This window comes from Pseudorca crassidens, chromosome 4 (assembly GCF_039906515.1).
Source record: "Pseudorca crassidens isolate mPseCra1 chromosome 4, mPseCra1.hap1, whole genome shotgun sequence".
Classification (NCBI taxonomy): Eukaryota; Metazoa; Chordata; class Mammalia; order Artiodactyla; family Delphinidae; genus Pseudorca; species Pseudorca crassidens.
This window is the reverse complement of record NC_090299.1, coordinates 36,488,527-36,504,848: the sequence shown is the minus strand read 5'-3', so window position 1 is coordinate 36,504,848 and position 16,322 is coordinate 36,488,527.

Here is a 16,322-nt window from a genome sequence, read left to right as displayed (position 1 = left end):
GGAGGGTGCTCTGCACCTCACACATTACCTTACTCAGTCCTCACAGCAAAGCTAGAATTCATTTTTTAAGCTCCCCGTGAGAGATTAAAAACTGAAATTCAGGAAGGTTGTGGAACTTGCTTGAGGTTGTTCACGTAACAAATGAAGCTGGGTTAGAACCCAGACTGGTCTACCTCCAAAACTGAGTTCTTTTTCACTGGATGACAGATATCTTAGGGGTACAATTTCATCCACAGTCTCTCCCCATTTCACCTTTTCAGGCAAATCCTGTGAGGGTTAAATGAGATGATACATGTTAAGTAAACACACTGTGCTACTCCCTAGCACCAGAGGGGGCAGTGCTGCCGTTGCTGTTGCTGAGATGCTGCTGTTACTATTATTGTTGTTGTTGTTGACCTGTTGATGATGAGGGCCGTGTTAATATACCTGCCTGAATTCATTGCTTCTGTTAGTTTTCCAAATCAACCTAAACTTCAGCCGGCCATGATTGGCCAGCTTTGCAAGGAGAAATTTCTTCCCTACTCCTGGTATTTCCATAAAGGTAAGAGTATTTGCATCCCACTCTCCAGGAGGGAGAGTCTGAGTTTCTCTCTGTCTCATCACTGAGTTGGGCATGGTCGTCTCAGAACCCCTTCTCAGAGAGCTGCCTGCTGTGCACCACTGGACAGCACCATTGACTGGGTCTGGGTTAAATCTGAACTCATCTTGTATGTATGAGCCACTGTGATGGTGGGGAGAAAACCTACCTAACGCATGAGGTAGTGGTAAAGTAGAAGGAAATCCATGTGGCCACTCAGCTCAGGTACAGGGACCAGTCCAGCCTTTTCTTCTGAAAGCCAGCAGGTCAAAAAGGTGGTAGATTCGTGTCCCAAAGAACCATCTTCCAGTTCAACCTTTAAAGATGGTATTCTCGTCTCCACCTGTTGTGCTCCTGGTCTCAATTGGTTCAAAGTTGGGTGTTATTTTGCCTCCAAGATACCCACAAATTCCTCGCAATATAATTCGATTGAATTGTCACCTTTTTAAAGGTATCTTCCCTTCCCACCTGTGAATCTCTGTAGCAGCTCATTACTTACTTGCATTCCGTTGTCTATACCATGAGATACGTGAGTGAACCCAGCTAGACCGTGCGTCCTTCAGGCTGATAGCGCATACTGAGCGTCCCCTGCTACCACCCCATCTGCAGGATCGATGGTGTCCTGATTCCTTCCAAAGCTGAGCATCCTTGTCCCCTCTCCCCAGTGACCACCTGAGCGTGGCCACCTCTGGGCTGAACCTCTGGCAGACAGGAGTTTAGCTGCTGACAGTTATTTACGTGCCTTCTTCAAACATGGCACTCAGGGTGCTTGAGGTGAAGGGTATTAATCAGATCTGTGCCCTGGACTGTTTGTGTTGGGTGAGAAGCCGGGCCTGCAAGCTGGACAGGAGGGGACCTGAGATTTGTACCTGCGGGCAGCACACCAGACACTCTAAGGACGTAACCTCATTTCGTCCTCACCACCCTCATGTCAGGAGGGATTCTAACCACCCACTGCACAGGTGAGGAGGAAAGGAAGCTGATCTGGTTCATTCATTTGCTCAGCAGATCTGCCTACGATGTGCTTGGATTCTTAGTGCTTGGAAGCATCCTTTCTCATGGAGCGGTCACTGCAGTGAAGGGAGACAGAATATAAACAAGTGAACGACACAGTGTGTTACAAGCTGATGAGTGCTATGGAGGAAAACAGAGCAGGAAATGAGGGGAGGGGGAGAGGCGTGGGGAGGGAGAGACGGGGCTGCAGCTTTCAACCAGGGAAGGTCTCACTGAGAGGGCAACGTCTGAATGAAAGCTGAAAAGAAGTGAAGAAGCAAGCCCTGTGGATGGTGAGAGAAGAGTACTGCGGAGAGAGCAATCGGCAAGTGCAAAGGCCCTGAGGGAGCAGCATGTCTAGCTGCTCGAGGTATAGCAAGGACCAAAGTGGCTGGAGCAGAGCGAGAGGGGAAGGAGCGGGTGAAGAGGTCAGGCACGTAATGGTCCAGTAGGTTGGGCCTTACAGGGCTGAGAAAAGAGCCTGACCTTTTCTCTGTCTGAGACGGAAACCCTTAGAAGGCTTTGTGCAAAGGAAGCGTATGGCTTGACTTACCATCTTTATAGGATCAAAGACATTAAGAATCTTGCCTCAGACCACACAGCTGGTAAGGGATAGAAGGACAGGCCAGTGTGTCAAAGTGTGAAGGCTGTTATTCCCTTTCACCATCACTACATCAGCCGGAGTCCCTTTCCAGTTCTCGTGACTAAGAAAGCTGACTGATAGCATTATGTGAAAAATACGACAGGTGTTGGGGGAAGATGGGTGAGTGTGTGATAATTTAGGTAAGGTAGACAAGTCTTGGAAGGCCTCCCTGAAGAGATGATACTTGAACCAAAACCTGAATGGTAGCAGGGAAATACATGGAGAGTAGCATGTTCAGGAATAGATGGTGCAAAGGCCCTGAGGCGGGATGCAGCTTGGTGTATTGGAAGGATAGAGAGAAGACAAATGTGGCTCAATTACAGTGAGCAAGGGAGAGAGAGGTGCAAGATGAGATCAAAGCAGACCAGATCCCTCAAAGCCTTGCAGGCCATGGTAAGGAATTTGGATTTCCTTCTTATGAGTGATGACGAACCACTGGAGGATTTTCAGCAGGGAGTGATTTGCATTGTTTTAAAAGATCAGTCTGGCTGCTCCATGGAGAACAGACTGGGGAGGGGCTTACAGGCTGCATAATCTGAATCTCAGGTTTCCATATGGAAAGTGATCCTAATCCAAGAGAGCTGTTCACCGTGCTATGGGAGAAGGGGTGGATACGATTCTATAAGAATGGTTTGGATAAGTTTCCAAAGTTAGGGTGTTAATTCCACGGAGGGGAGGAATTTGCAAGTAGTGTTCACTGCTGTGCACTCATTCTAGAACAGTGCCTGGCATATGGTAGATCCTCCGTTAATTACTGGTTGAATAAATGAAGAAAGGAAGGAAGGAAGGAAGGAAGGAATATGCTTTGAAAATTGTGAAGCACGACATAAAGGTGAGAGGCTGGGGGTTTTGCATTGATCATCAAAGTTTAAGGTTTTCCCAAGACATGGAAACAACCTAAATGTCCACTAACAGATGAATGGATAAAGAAGGTGTGGTACATGTATACAATGGAATATTAGTCAGCCATAAAAAAATAAGGCAATAATGCCATTTGCAGCAACATGGATGGACATACAGATTATCATATTAAGTGAAGTAAATCAGAAAGAGAAAGACAAATGCCATATAGTATCAGTTATATGTGGAATCTAAAATATAACACAGATGAACTTATCCACATGAAACAGAAACAGACTCACAGACATAGAGAACAGACTCGTGGTTGCCAAGGGGGAAGGGGCGTGAGGGATGGATTGGGATTTGGGGTTAGTAGATGCAAACTATTATATATAGGATGGATAAACAACAGGGTCTTATTGTGTAGCACAGGGAACTATATTCAATATCCTGGGATAAACCATAATGGAAGAGAATATTAAAAAATATATATATATGTGTTTAATTGAATCACTTTGCTGTACAGTAGAAATCAATACAACATTGTAAATCAACTATACTTCAATAAAATAAATTTGGAAGAGTTTAAAGGCTTTCTCAAGAGAACCTAACTTATAGCAACGGGAACTAAAGGCTTAATGAACAATTCTGGGGATTTTTCTTCCTTGGAGTATTGTCATTCTGTGCTAACAAATTTCCTATGATATTCTTGGGAAGGGGGGTGGAATAACCTCCCGCTAATTTCTCAAATTAACATGTCTGGGCTTCATGTTCAGTAACTTCAAACATCTCACACTGCGCAGCCTGTGCAGAATTATTTTCCAGCACAGCATCTGGTATATAGAAAATGCTAGACTCTTTTTCAAATGAACAAAGAGAATCGTTGGTGGCGATAATGCAATGGTTTTACTTTCATCTCTAATTTCTAAAGAAAACAGGGAAAATTTTTTTCTTATTTGTCTCCCTCTTTTTTACCCGTTATTTGGGAAGAAGCTGCAAGTTTCAAATGCAACTTTTTACTGACAAGACTTAAATACTGGGCAATAGCCAGAGGTTTCCCCAGCACCAGTTTAAACATGTGAGGGACCTCCCAGACACCCCTACCAAAGGGTCTGAGGATCAGGTTTGATGGCTACAATATCCAGGAACGATGTCCAAATCTCCCTGCTTGTCACCTCCAGTGAAGTTCAGTCACTGGCACTCCCATGGAGCTTGGACATCTTATCTTACTAGGCTGCCTGGGAGGCTGGACCCCAGAAATCCAGTCCTGCCTGTCCCTCTCTGGAGTAACCTCTGCCGTAATTCTCCCGAGAAAGTGCATTTCCAGAGGCACTTGCCTCATCCAATCATTTCTCTTTTGCAAATCAAAGTCTCAGGTCAGCACATCTGATTGGTGAAGACTGAGTCACATGCCTGCCCTGAATTGCAAGAGAGGCTGGGAAAGTGAGTTACTGATTTCTGCTTCAGGGATGCAGGCATCATAAGGAGGATAAGTTTCCAAAGTTAGGAAGGGTATTCCACAGACTAGGCAGCCACAAACAGGACTACACCCACTGCAGCCTTTCTCTTATACAACTATCTTCTTCTACAGGGTCACCACATGGTATATGCTCAGTGAATGATGGTACTGCTTTTCCCTAGCCGTGCTTCCCTGTTTAGACTCTGCCCATCCCTAAATGTGAGTCTTCCTGCTTGGGTTCCTGTGCTTGGAATTTCTTCCCAGGGATCCTTTCCCTATAACCAGAGCTTTGAAAGGAAGAACAACTGAATTCAATATTCAGAGGTTTACCTCATACAACTTTAGCAACAGATTCGTAGCACAGGTTCATGCAAATATTCAACACAAACATATTTCAAAGACATTATTCTCTAAAAAAAATCTGGATACTGACAGTCTAGCTGTTACATCAGAACCTTAGTGTCCCTCACCCAAGGGATGTTTAAAGAGTTTATCTGAATGCTTTTTTCCCCCTAATGTGCTTACTTATATTGCTTGTTTTTAAGAAATACATTTAATATATATATATTTTTTTTTCCGGTACGCGGGCCTCTCACTGTTGTGGCCTCTCCCGTTGCGGAGCACAGGCTCCGGACGTGCAGGCTCAGTGGCCATGGCTCACGGGCCCAGCCGCTCCGCGGCCTGTGGGATCTTCCCGGACCGGGGCACGAACCCGTGTCCTCTGCATCAGCAGGCGGACTCTCAACCACTGCGCCACCAGGGAAGACCCATTTAATAATTTTGAAGCAATAAGGGAAAATACTTTTACATAAAAGTTAAAAGCATTTGCATGACAAAAATATAAAAATTAAAATGACAAATATTATTCTAGGAAAATATTTGGAATTTAAATCACAAGAACAACAAAGTATCAGTATCCCTAATATATAAATCTCTATAGAGTTTTCCAAAATTATAGGAGGAAGAAAAACCCCGGTGAAAAATGAGCCAAGAAACAAATAGACAATTTACAGGATAAGAATCTAAGGTGTATGAAAAGATGCATAACTGATATGAGAAAAAATAACTAAAGCTACGTTAGTCTAGAGCCTATGACCAAGATGTAGTAACAAGGACCAGATTTACCCTTCCACTAGAAAAAAAAAAGGTTTTTAATAGACTGTTACAAAACAATAGTTTTCAAGATATCGGACATCAGGCAATGAAGGACAGTCACCCTGAGAGACAGGAAATAAATGAACTGAGCCCTATGATGGCCCCACTTTCTGCCTTGAAAGACATTCTAGGCATCCCTGCAGGGAAGGGGACTCAGGTGGAGTCCAAGCGCTCCTTGAGTTAAGGAGGCAGAGCTCAAGTCCAGAGAGTTCAAGGTGGCCAGAGATTCTGGGCAGAGTACTAGAGAGGAGAGAACTTCAGAGAACTTCAAAGGGTCACCCTCAACTATTCAGCGGAGTACAGTCAGAACATGCATGTGAGAAAACTACTTGAGACCAGGGAAAGAAACACAGAAAAGGATTAGAGGGAATAGTATTCAGGGCTCACACAGGGCTGGGAACAGTGCTCTTCCCAGACCTGACGATCTTTTGATTCTGGGACCATTCTGTAGAGTACTCAGAAAAAGCATATCTCAATAGTGGGGAATAATTAGCCATAGACTAAACACTGCCCTGGTCCCACCTAATAAATCTTAAAAACTAGACTCAAAAGATCAAAACACCTCCAAGTGCTTAACTGCATCCCAGAACAAAGCTCAAGGATATTTATAGGAATGCAAAAATATCTAGCCCCTAACAAGTTACAATGACTGTCACTCAATAAAGTAATAATGATGGGCAGAAGACTCAAAAAAAAGCCAAAAATTGAAAAGTTTAAAAAGCAATATGATTTACAATAGTATTAAAAATAATTCATTACTATATTTGTGGGTCAGAAGGCTCAGTCTTTTTAAGATGTAAATCCTGCCTAAACTGATCTGTAGATTCAAAACAATCTGAATCAAAATCAGGATTCTTGGTAGAAATTAACAAGTAATTCTGTGGACTTCCCTGGTGGTCCAGTGGGTAAGACTTCACGCTCCCAATGCAGGGGGCCTGGGTTCCATCCCTGGTTAGGGAACTAGATCCCACATGCATGCATGCTGCAACTAAGAGTCCACATGCCGCAACTAAAAGCCTGCATGCCACAACGAAGATCCCATGTGCTGCAACTAAGACCCGGCGCAGCCATAATTAATTAATTGATTAATTAATTAATAACTAATTAATAAACAAATATTTTTTAAAAAACCAAATAATTCTGAAATTTGTACAGAAATACAAAGAACCTCTTATAGCCAAAACGACCTTTTAAAAGGACAACAAATTTATTTATCTAATACTACCTGATCTAAGACAATAAAGATATAGTAATTAAGAAACTGTGCTATTGGGGTCAAAATAAACAAATAGATTAGTGGAAAAGAATAAAGAATACAGAAACAGACTGACTCATTGTGCATAACTGACAAAGCTGTAAAGGCAATTCAGTGGAGAAAGGAGAGCCTTTTCAAAAAAAATGATGCTGTAACAACAATTGGATATGCATATGCAAAAAAAACCAAACTTCGATCCATAGCTTGCCCTATATACCAAAAAGCTTCAGAATGGATCATAGATGTACATGTAAAGCGATGAAACTATATATGTATACATGTATGTATATACATGTATCCATATTGTTGTCTATGTGTACATATATATAGTACATGCATACACATGTGTATGTCCATATACATATATAGTATATATTACATACATATATAATATACGTATATAAAACTTCTAGGAAAAACCCTTCATGACCCTGGGTTGAGCAAATATTTATTTCTTAGATAACAAAAGCACAATCCATATAAGAAAAAATTGACAATTTGGACTTCAAAATTAATGATTGCAGCTCTTTGAAAGATGCTGTTAAAAGAATGAAAAGATAAGGAGAGAAGATGTTTGCAAACCATATATTTGATAAGGAATTTGTCTCCAGAATATAAATAAACTCTTTATACCCCCGAAAATAAAACAAGCCACCTAATTGAAAATGGGTAGAAGATTTAACCAGATGCTTCACCAAAGAAGATATGCGGTTGGCAAGTAAACATATAAAATCCTAATTAAAACTGCAGTGAGAAATCACTACTCACCTATTCGAATGGCTAAAGTAAAAAGAATGGCCGTACGCATTTAGGTGAGGGCGTGGAGGCGCCTGGAATTCTCAGTGGGGATGTAAAGTGGAACAACCACTGTGGAAAACAGCTTGACAGATTCTTACAAAGTTTAACATATGCTTATCCTTCACTCTAGGTCCATCCACCTCATTACAAATAGCTCGATTTCGTTTATTTTTATGGCTGAGTAATAGTCCATTGTATATATGTGCCACATCTTCTTTATCCATTTATCCGATGATGGACACTTAAGTTGGTAAGTCAGAAAGAGAAAGACAAATACGGTATGCTAACACATATATATGGAATTTAAGAAAAAAGAATGTCATGAAGAACCTTGGAGTAAGACAGGAATAAAGACACAGACCTACTAGAGAATGGACTTGAGGATATGGGGAGGGGGAAGGGTAAGCTGTGACAAAGCAAGAGAGAGGCATGGACATATATACACTACCAAACATAAGGTAGATAGCTAGTGGGAAGCAGCCGCATAGCACAGGGAGATCAGCTCGGTGCTTTGTGACCGCCTGGAGGGGTGGGATAGGGAGGGTGGGAGGCAGGGAGACGCAAGAGGGAAGAGATATGGGAACATATGTATATGTATAACTGATTCACTTTGTTATAAAGCAGAAACTAGCACACCATTGTAAAGCAATTATACTCCAATAAAGATGTAAAAACAACAACCACAACAACAAAAAACATATGCTTATCCTAAGATCTAGCCATTCGCTCATAGATATGTATCTAAGAGACATGAAAGCCCACTAACAGAGCTTTATATGTAATAGCCAAAGCCGGGAACAACTCATATGTCCATCAAACAGTGAGTGAAGGGCTTCCCTGGTGGCGCAATGGTTGAGAGTCAGCCTGCCGATGCAGGGGACACGGGTTCGTGCCCCGGTCCGGGAAGATCCCACATGCTGCGGAGCGGCTGGGCCCGTGAGCCGTGGCCGCTGAGCCTGCGCATCCGGAGCCTGTGCTCCGCAACGGGAGAGGCCACAGCAGTGAGAGGCCCGCGTACCGCAAAAAAATAAGAAAAAGAAAAGGAAAAAAAAGGTAAGTGAATAGACACTTTGTGGTATATCTGTACAACTGAGTACTGCTATGCGATAAAAAGAATAAATTTGGTACACTGCAATGACATGGATGAAACGAAATCATTATGCTGAGTGAAAGAAATCAAAGAAGGATACAGGCTGTTTGGTTCCATTTATACAAAATGCTTTAAAATTCAAACCAATTTATAAGGTCTGAGCAGGTCAGTGGTTGCCTGGGGATGACGTGGGAGGTGCCTTTAGAGTGGGGATTACAAAGGAGCACAAGGAAACTTTCATGGGGGACGGATATGTTTTTTATCTTGATTTTGGTGATGGTGTAACAGCTGTATCCAAACTTCAAAATGCGTCAACTTGTGCATTTTAAACATGTGAAATTTATTACACGTCAGTTATACCTCAGTACAGTTTTTTTTTAAACTACCTTAATATGCAGTTTCTCCCCTATCAAATTGGCAAAATTCTAACATTTGGACAACATATACTGCTAGCAAGGTTGTAGGGAAGCAGGTTTCTGAGAGAAGCTCATTCAATTTCCACTGCCACCCTCATTGTCTGAATGTTCCCCATCACTACACACTCATCCATGCTAATGAATTTTTAAAATCTAATTTTTGCTATTCCAGCTGTCTCTGACCTTTCCAAACAGTGGAGTTTCAGTCAACTGTCGTAGTAAGATTGCTCGGTGAGAATATAGATTCTTAAGAGAGGAATCAGCATATGAGTGAGATGCAATTTTTTTTCACTTACTCATTTCTTCCTTTTTTATAAATTTCTACAACTTTTAATTGAATGCCTACTAGGTGTCAGGCACTGTTTTAGGCACTGGAGATATAGCTGTGAACAAACCTGACAGCATCCCTACTCCCACAGAACTGACACCCCAGTGCCGCCATGCAGACCATACACAACCCGTCAGATACATAGGTATGTGTCAGGCGGTGTATGGAGAAAAATAGGTGCAGAGATGGGGAAGAGAGGAGCTCGGAGGGAGTTGTCATTTGAAAGAGAGGGGTCAGGTGGGTCACCGTGAAAGGTAACACCTGGAGAGAGAGAACGTGTTGGGATACGATGATTTGGAAGGGTTGAAAACAAGCTCCTTTTCCAGCATGAGTTTACTTTTCTTCCCCATTTGTACATGTTTGGAGTGCCAGAGGGATTTCATGCCCTTTCTTCTCAGCCTCTGCACCTTTCCCCAGAGCTCTGAAGTCTTTTCAAGGCCTGTTGATGTTTTATTGTGAGCTCAGAGTCCCAGGCCTGGCAAGAGTCCTTCTCACCAGCTGGGTGACCCTGAGCAGGTCACTGCATATCTCTGAGCCCTTGTCTCCTCGTGTGAAAATGGAGAAGATAAATAATTTGTGCACTCATCCAACAAATGTGAATCGAGCAGTTAGTAAGTGCCCGGCCCAGTGCCGGGTGCTGAGGTTGCTGGTGGGTAAGACAAAGTCACAGCCTTCACGGGTCTGTATCCAGCCAGGCATGCTGACGCGTGCAAAGACCCAGGGTGATGCACAATTCCAGCAAGACATGTAGGGGCCACGGGGCATAAAGAGAGGACCAGGCTAGGTCTGGACATCAGAGAACGCTTCCCAAAAAGGAATTTAAATGAGACCTAAAGAAGTTAGCCAGGCAGAAGAAGAAGGATAGCGTGTGTGTGTGTGTGCATGTGTGTGTGTGTGTGTGTGCGCGCCTGTACACATGTGTGTGTTGCAAGGAAGGGAAACATACCAGGAAGCAGGAACAGATCAGGTGTAAAGAACCCTGAGGCAGCACAGACGCTGATGCTTTTCAAGGAATTGAGGGGAAAGCCAGGATCAGCGTTGATGGAGCAGAATATTCATCTCACAAGGTCACAGAGTCAAATGCGACCGCCTGAGAAGAAGATGCTCCCTCCCCTAGATGCACGATACATGGGACTTCCTGTCTTTCCTTCCTAGAGCTCTGAGCCACCATCAGGGTGCAGGACACTGTCACTGTCCCGTCACCCCTCTAGTAATCTCAGGTTCTGTTATTGCATTTAATCTACACACACGCAGGTTTGACAGTAGAGATTCTTGTGTGCGTTTTCCAGATGAGAAAACAAGCCCTGGGAGAAGTGATATTAATAACACCTTGTTTTCAATCAGTTCAACAAAAGCTGACCGATTCCTACAGGAGACCAGCTTCTGGGTGGATCTGGCTTGGACATGCCATGCGAAAGTGACCTGTGCCTGGAAAATCCCCAATATTTATACCCATGATGTGTATCTCAGCTTCCTGTAAGGAGCCCTCATTTTCCAATGCCCACAGCTTTTATGGGGACCTCCTAAAAGAACCAACACCTTTACCCCTCTGGGGCCACCACTCATCCTTGTCATCTGATGGTGATGTAGGCTCCAGACGTAGACTGCCTAGGTTCTAATCCTGGCTCCCTCACCTACAAGTTTCTGCTTCTGTGTGCATTAACTGTTGCACCCCAGTTTTCCTATCTGTAAAATGGGTATTATATTAGTATTTACCTTGCAGAGTTGTTGTGAGACATAAGCGTGTTATTATACATGAGGGGCTAGTCGTTGGTCACACAGCAAGCTCTCATGATTGGCCCCTCCAAGTCCTTCTGGACAAAAGGACCACTCATCATGGCAGGGAAAGTTCATGCATAGCCTGCTCATGGGAACCACAACAGCTGTCCCAGTCCCTTCCTTGGTTTTCCTGGGTCCACTCCCAACCTCAACAGTATCAGCAATGAATGGTTTTCTCTGCCCTGCCGTGGAAACAGTTCCTCCACTCCCCCTGACCACATTGCTTAAGTGAGGCAGATAGGCAAGAATTCCTTATTTAACCAACTTATAATTACAGGAACGGAGGTTCTGATGATTGGAATGCTTAGTCTAAAATCATGTAGAAATGTGCTTCTTACATTTCATAAATCCACCCACTTAACAAACATCTGTGGGGTCCCTACCAGATACCTGGACTTGGAGCAAGAGAAAATTCTGGGCTAACCAAGGTTCCCCCCACCATCACCACCCATTTCCTTGTACCCATTACCCATCCACCCCAAACAAGCAGCGACAGTCAACACACATGGTCCTCTCCTTGGAATGACCTGGCAGAAATCAGATTACAGTGGAAGCTGTTGACTTCCAAAATAATCTCTTGAAAATCATAGAAGACACAGGTTTGAAACCCAGATTTTCAACAGCAAGAGGCAAGCTTTGAGAGACTCAGAAGTGTTTCCCAAATCTGGGAGTTGGGAGGATTCTGAGTCTAAAGATTGGATCACACACAGTAGAGATGGCAAGAAATATGTTAAGAATAAAAACAAGTTTTCTAACCCAACAGGAGGTGAGGCTATGAGGGAAGGAGGGAAAGGGAAGAAAAGAGGGGAAGAGGCTGAGAGAGTGTCTTTTAGAAGGAATTCCACACTATTCCCCCTTCTCCGGGTTGAAACCCTGGAGGTGGGGTGAGAAGAATGTTAGAAACCTCAGTTACATGAGGAGTGTCTGCAGGGAACTTGCACCTGCTTCCTTTCTGGGGCTCCAGGAGGGCAACAACACTCAAGGAAAAGGTACATTGTCATCATGGTGCTGGAGTCGGGTTGGAAGAGTGGGGTCCAGGTGGTAGACTGGAGGGCGGCTTCAGGGAATTCACATCCACGCCTGCATGGCACAGGGAGACAAGAAAAGGGTGCAGGTCCTAGCTGAGTGAGGGGGCCTGGAGCCTGCAGGGCTGTGATGAGGGGACACAACCACAGGTGACAGTGTGGGTGTCCTGGCCACAAGCTGAGGTGGAAACTGACAACAAGACCTCAGCAGGCTGGTCATATACACCTCAAGATGCTCATCAGGGGGAACTCTGGACCAGAACCATGGGTGCCTCCCTCTCCTGGAAACCAAAATGGCAGTGGTGGGAGAAGCGGGGAGGGAGAAACGCTGAAATCATCTGAGTTTAAACTAAAACTAAGAAATCACTGATTTTGCTGGGGCTTACCTGGCCGTGACTTGGTCAAGTTTTTCTACAGCAGAAAATGCTGGCTAGAAATGGAAATTAAGTCGTTACAGTAAAAGAGAAAACTCTGTGTTTGCAGCCTATGTCTCTAAGTTGTCAAGTGTTCGACCCACTGGAGGAGGAATGAGATTAACCCTTGCTTTCACGGAGCCACCTGAGATTTATATTTATTTCCTCTGGAAAGAACGCAATCCTACCATCCACCATTCCTACCCACCCCGCCATACACGCCCGCCTTCTTAGTTTCAAGAGGTGCAACTCTAGGGAAAGTACATTAACCTTGAAAACAAGCACAGCCGACTCTGTCCCAGGAGCTGGAGACCTGAGGGTGAGTCCACAGAAAGCCCTTGGCCACTGAACCCCCCCTTTTCACCAACAGGGAAGAGTCAACTCACATAATTCGAAAACTGAAATTGGAGTTTCAGGACACACCACCAGAGTCTCCTGCCCATCACGCTGGGTGCTCACTTCGTAAATTCCCAAAACTTAGCTGCTGAGAAGGAAACAAGAAGAGTGGAGGTGAGGGGCTACAAACACTGGTAAAGACAAAAGGGGCCACCAACAGATGCCCAGACTGAGCTCCATGGCCTGTTCCGCCCCAGGGACACAGGGCATTTGAGCCTTTGAGATAGAGTCCAGCCCTTGGTCTCCAGGACCTGCCCTGTTTCACCCCGACCCTCCTGCTCTGGAACATCCTCACCTCATCTTCCCACCCGCACTGTGATCCCTCCAAGCCCGAGTTCCCTTCCTGTCTGCACACCCTGCTCGGTCCTCCCGGCTCAGGTGCGCACCCAGTATCCTTGGTGACATTTTCCTGGGTGCTCCTCAGAAACAGGGGGTCACAGCATCCTGTAGATGGCGCTGTGTGACCCTGATTGATGTCCCTCACCAGGAAGACAGTGAGCTCCTCCCCACAAGGTAGGCATTTAGTCACTCATTCATTCATTCATTCATTGGACCAATATTCATTGCCAATGAATATGCCATTTCCAAATGACGTTTCGCATCCTCCCTTGCACTTGGGGTTGTCATGTGATTTAGTTCAGGCCAATAATTTGCAAGCAGACCTTATGAAGTGGGGTTTCTAGTAAAGCTCTTTAAAGGGGATTGCCACATCTGGTATATTTTGCTCTTCTCCTTCCTCTTGCCCTCAGCCTAGAATGAAGATGTTATGATTGGAGTTGCAGCAGCCATCTTGGGACCATGAGATAACCGGGAGGATGGAAGCCATGCACCTAGGATGGCTGAGCAGAAAGATGGCACTGGTGACATTGTGGAACTTCTGTCCCAGCCTGGATGTCACTTCTAGATTGTGTGTCATGTGAGAGAAAATTAAACTCCTATCTTATTTACATCACTATTACTTTTTTTTTCTGTTACATGCAGCAGAACTCAATCTGTAACTGAAACTACGAGTGTCTGCTGATCACACAAATCTACCCAATCATAGCACAATAGAAAAACTGGTAAGAAAAGTTGATTTTAAGTTTTATTATTGTTATGTGAAGTAGGTTTTAGATACTCCTAAACGAGGAATATGATTAGAAGGTAAATTATGAAAATTATTTTCTTTATACCAAATTTCTGATTTTAGATACCATTTTGTGCTCTTATCTGATTACAAAGGCAATAGAGATTCATTTTAACAAATTTAGAAGCTACTTAGAAGCACAAAGGAAAAGTAAAAGAAAATCATCTGTAATCAATTCTCCAGGGGCAAGTAATGTTAACATTTTACTCTACTTTCTTCAAGTTCTTTTTTTATTCTACATAATCACTTGAAAAACAAGGTTCCTTCTTTCCTTCCTCCCTTCCTTCCTTCCTTCCTCTCTTCCTTTCTTCCTCCCTCCCTCCCTTCCTCCCTCCCTCCTTTCCTGTTTTATTAATTCATTTACTGAACAGACATTGATTAAATGCTAAACATTGTTATCTCTCATAAGTCTGCTTTTTTTTACTTATTTGTATTTGTTAAAGCTCTCCTATGTCATTAAATATTCATGAACACCACTAAACAACTGAATAGCAACAATAAAACTGAATAAAATATAGAATATTTATATTATGTTATACTACCATAAAAAATCCATAACAACACAATCAGCCAACATTTGTTAAGCCCTTAATATGTGCTGGGCATTGGGAGTTTGCTTTTTCTTTTCATCCTCTCAACAACCATAAGATGGGTACTATTTCATATCCTCACTGTACAGGTGAATAAAATTAGTATAGAGGTTGAGAAACTCTTCCAGAGTCCCACGGCTCGTCAGGGGGCAAAACAGAGCCTCAAGTTTGGGTCTGTCTCATGCAATGTTCTTCTTTCTCCAGCTTCATAATGCAGAAACTTAGATTATTGATTTTAGATCTTTTGTCTTTTCTACTACACGCATCTGATGGTATACATTTCCCCATACATACTTCTTTGGCTGCATCCATACATTTTGTTAGGTTGTATTTTCATTTTCCTTCAACTCAAAAATTTTTTAAAAATTTTCTCGAGACTACTTTTGGAGGATCCATAGGTTCTTTGGACGTGTGTTGTTTAATACCAAATACTTGTGTGATTTTCCAGCTATCTCTCTGTTTTTGATTTCTAGTTTAATTACACTGTGATCTGATAACATACTTTGCATAAGTTCTATTCTTTTAGATTTTTTTTAGTTGTGTTTTATGGCCCAGAATGTGGTTTATCTTTGCGAATTTTGTGTGTGAACTTGAGAAGAATGCATATTCAGCTGCTGTGAGATGGAGTATTTCTCCTTGTAGTTCTATCAGGTTTTGCCTCATGTATTTTGATACACAATTGTTAGGTGCAAACATATTTAGGATTGCTATGTCTTCCTGGAGAACTGACTCATTTATTAATAGGGAATGTCTTCTTTATCCATGATAATTCCCTTTGTTCTGAAGTCTGATTTGCCTCACTGTATAAATCCAGACTTTTCTTTCTCTTTTTGGTTAGTGTTGGTATGCATGGAATGTCTGTCTCCATCCCTTTACATAGAATCTGTCTGAGTCTTGGGTCTTGGCTGTGACTCTCCTGATTGGCCCATCCCTCCAGATTTTAGGGGGGGAGTTTGCCCTGTGACTTCAGTTCTCTGATAGGATCCAGAAAAGACATTGGTTTTCAGTTTTTTCAGCTTTTCTTCTTGTTGGAAAGACAGAAGTTCTGACTTCTAAGCTGAACATGTCAGAGCTGAAACCAGAAGTGGTGTGAACTCTTTTTATATCTTCTGTTTCTCCCATCATGTTTATGTTTTCTCCTTCATTTTGAACATATGGGGAATGTATAATAGCTGATTTAATGTCAACATATGTTAATATTTTCATATCTGTCATTTCTAAGTCAGTTTTGTGACCAGGTGTTTTTTTTCATACTTATGAATCTTATATTCTTGCTTCTTTGCTTGCCTGGTAATTTTAAAATTTTTTATTGTAGTATAGTTGATTTACAATGTTGTGTTAGTTTCTGCTGTACAGAAAGTGAATCAGCCATGTATATACATGTATCCTCTCTTCTAGACTCCATTCCCATATAAGTCATTACAGAGCACCGAATAGAG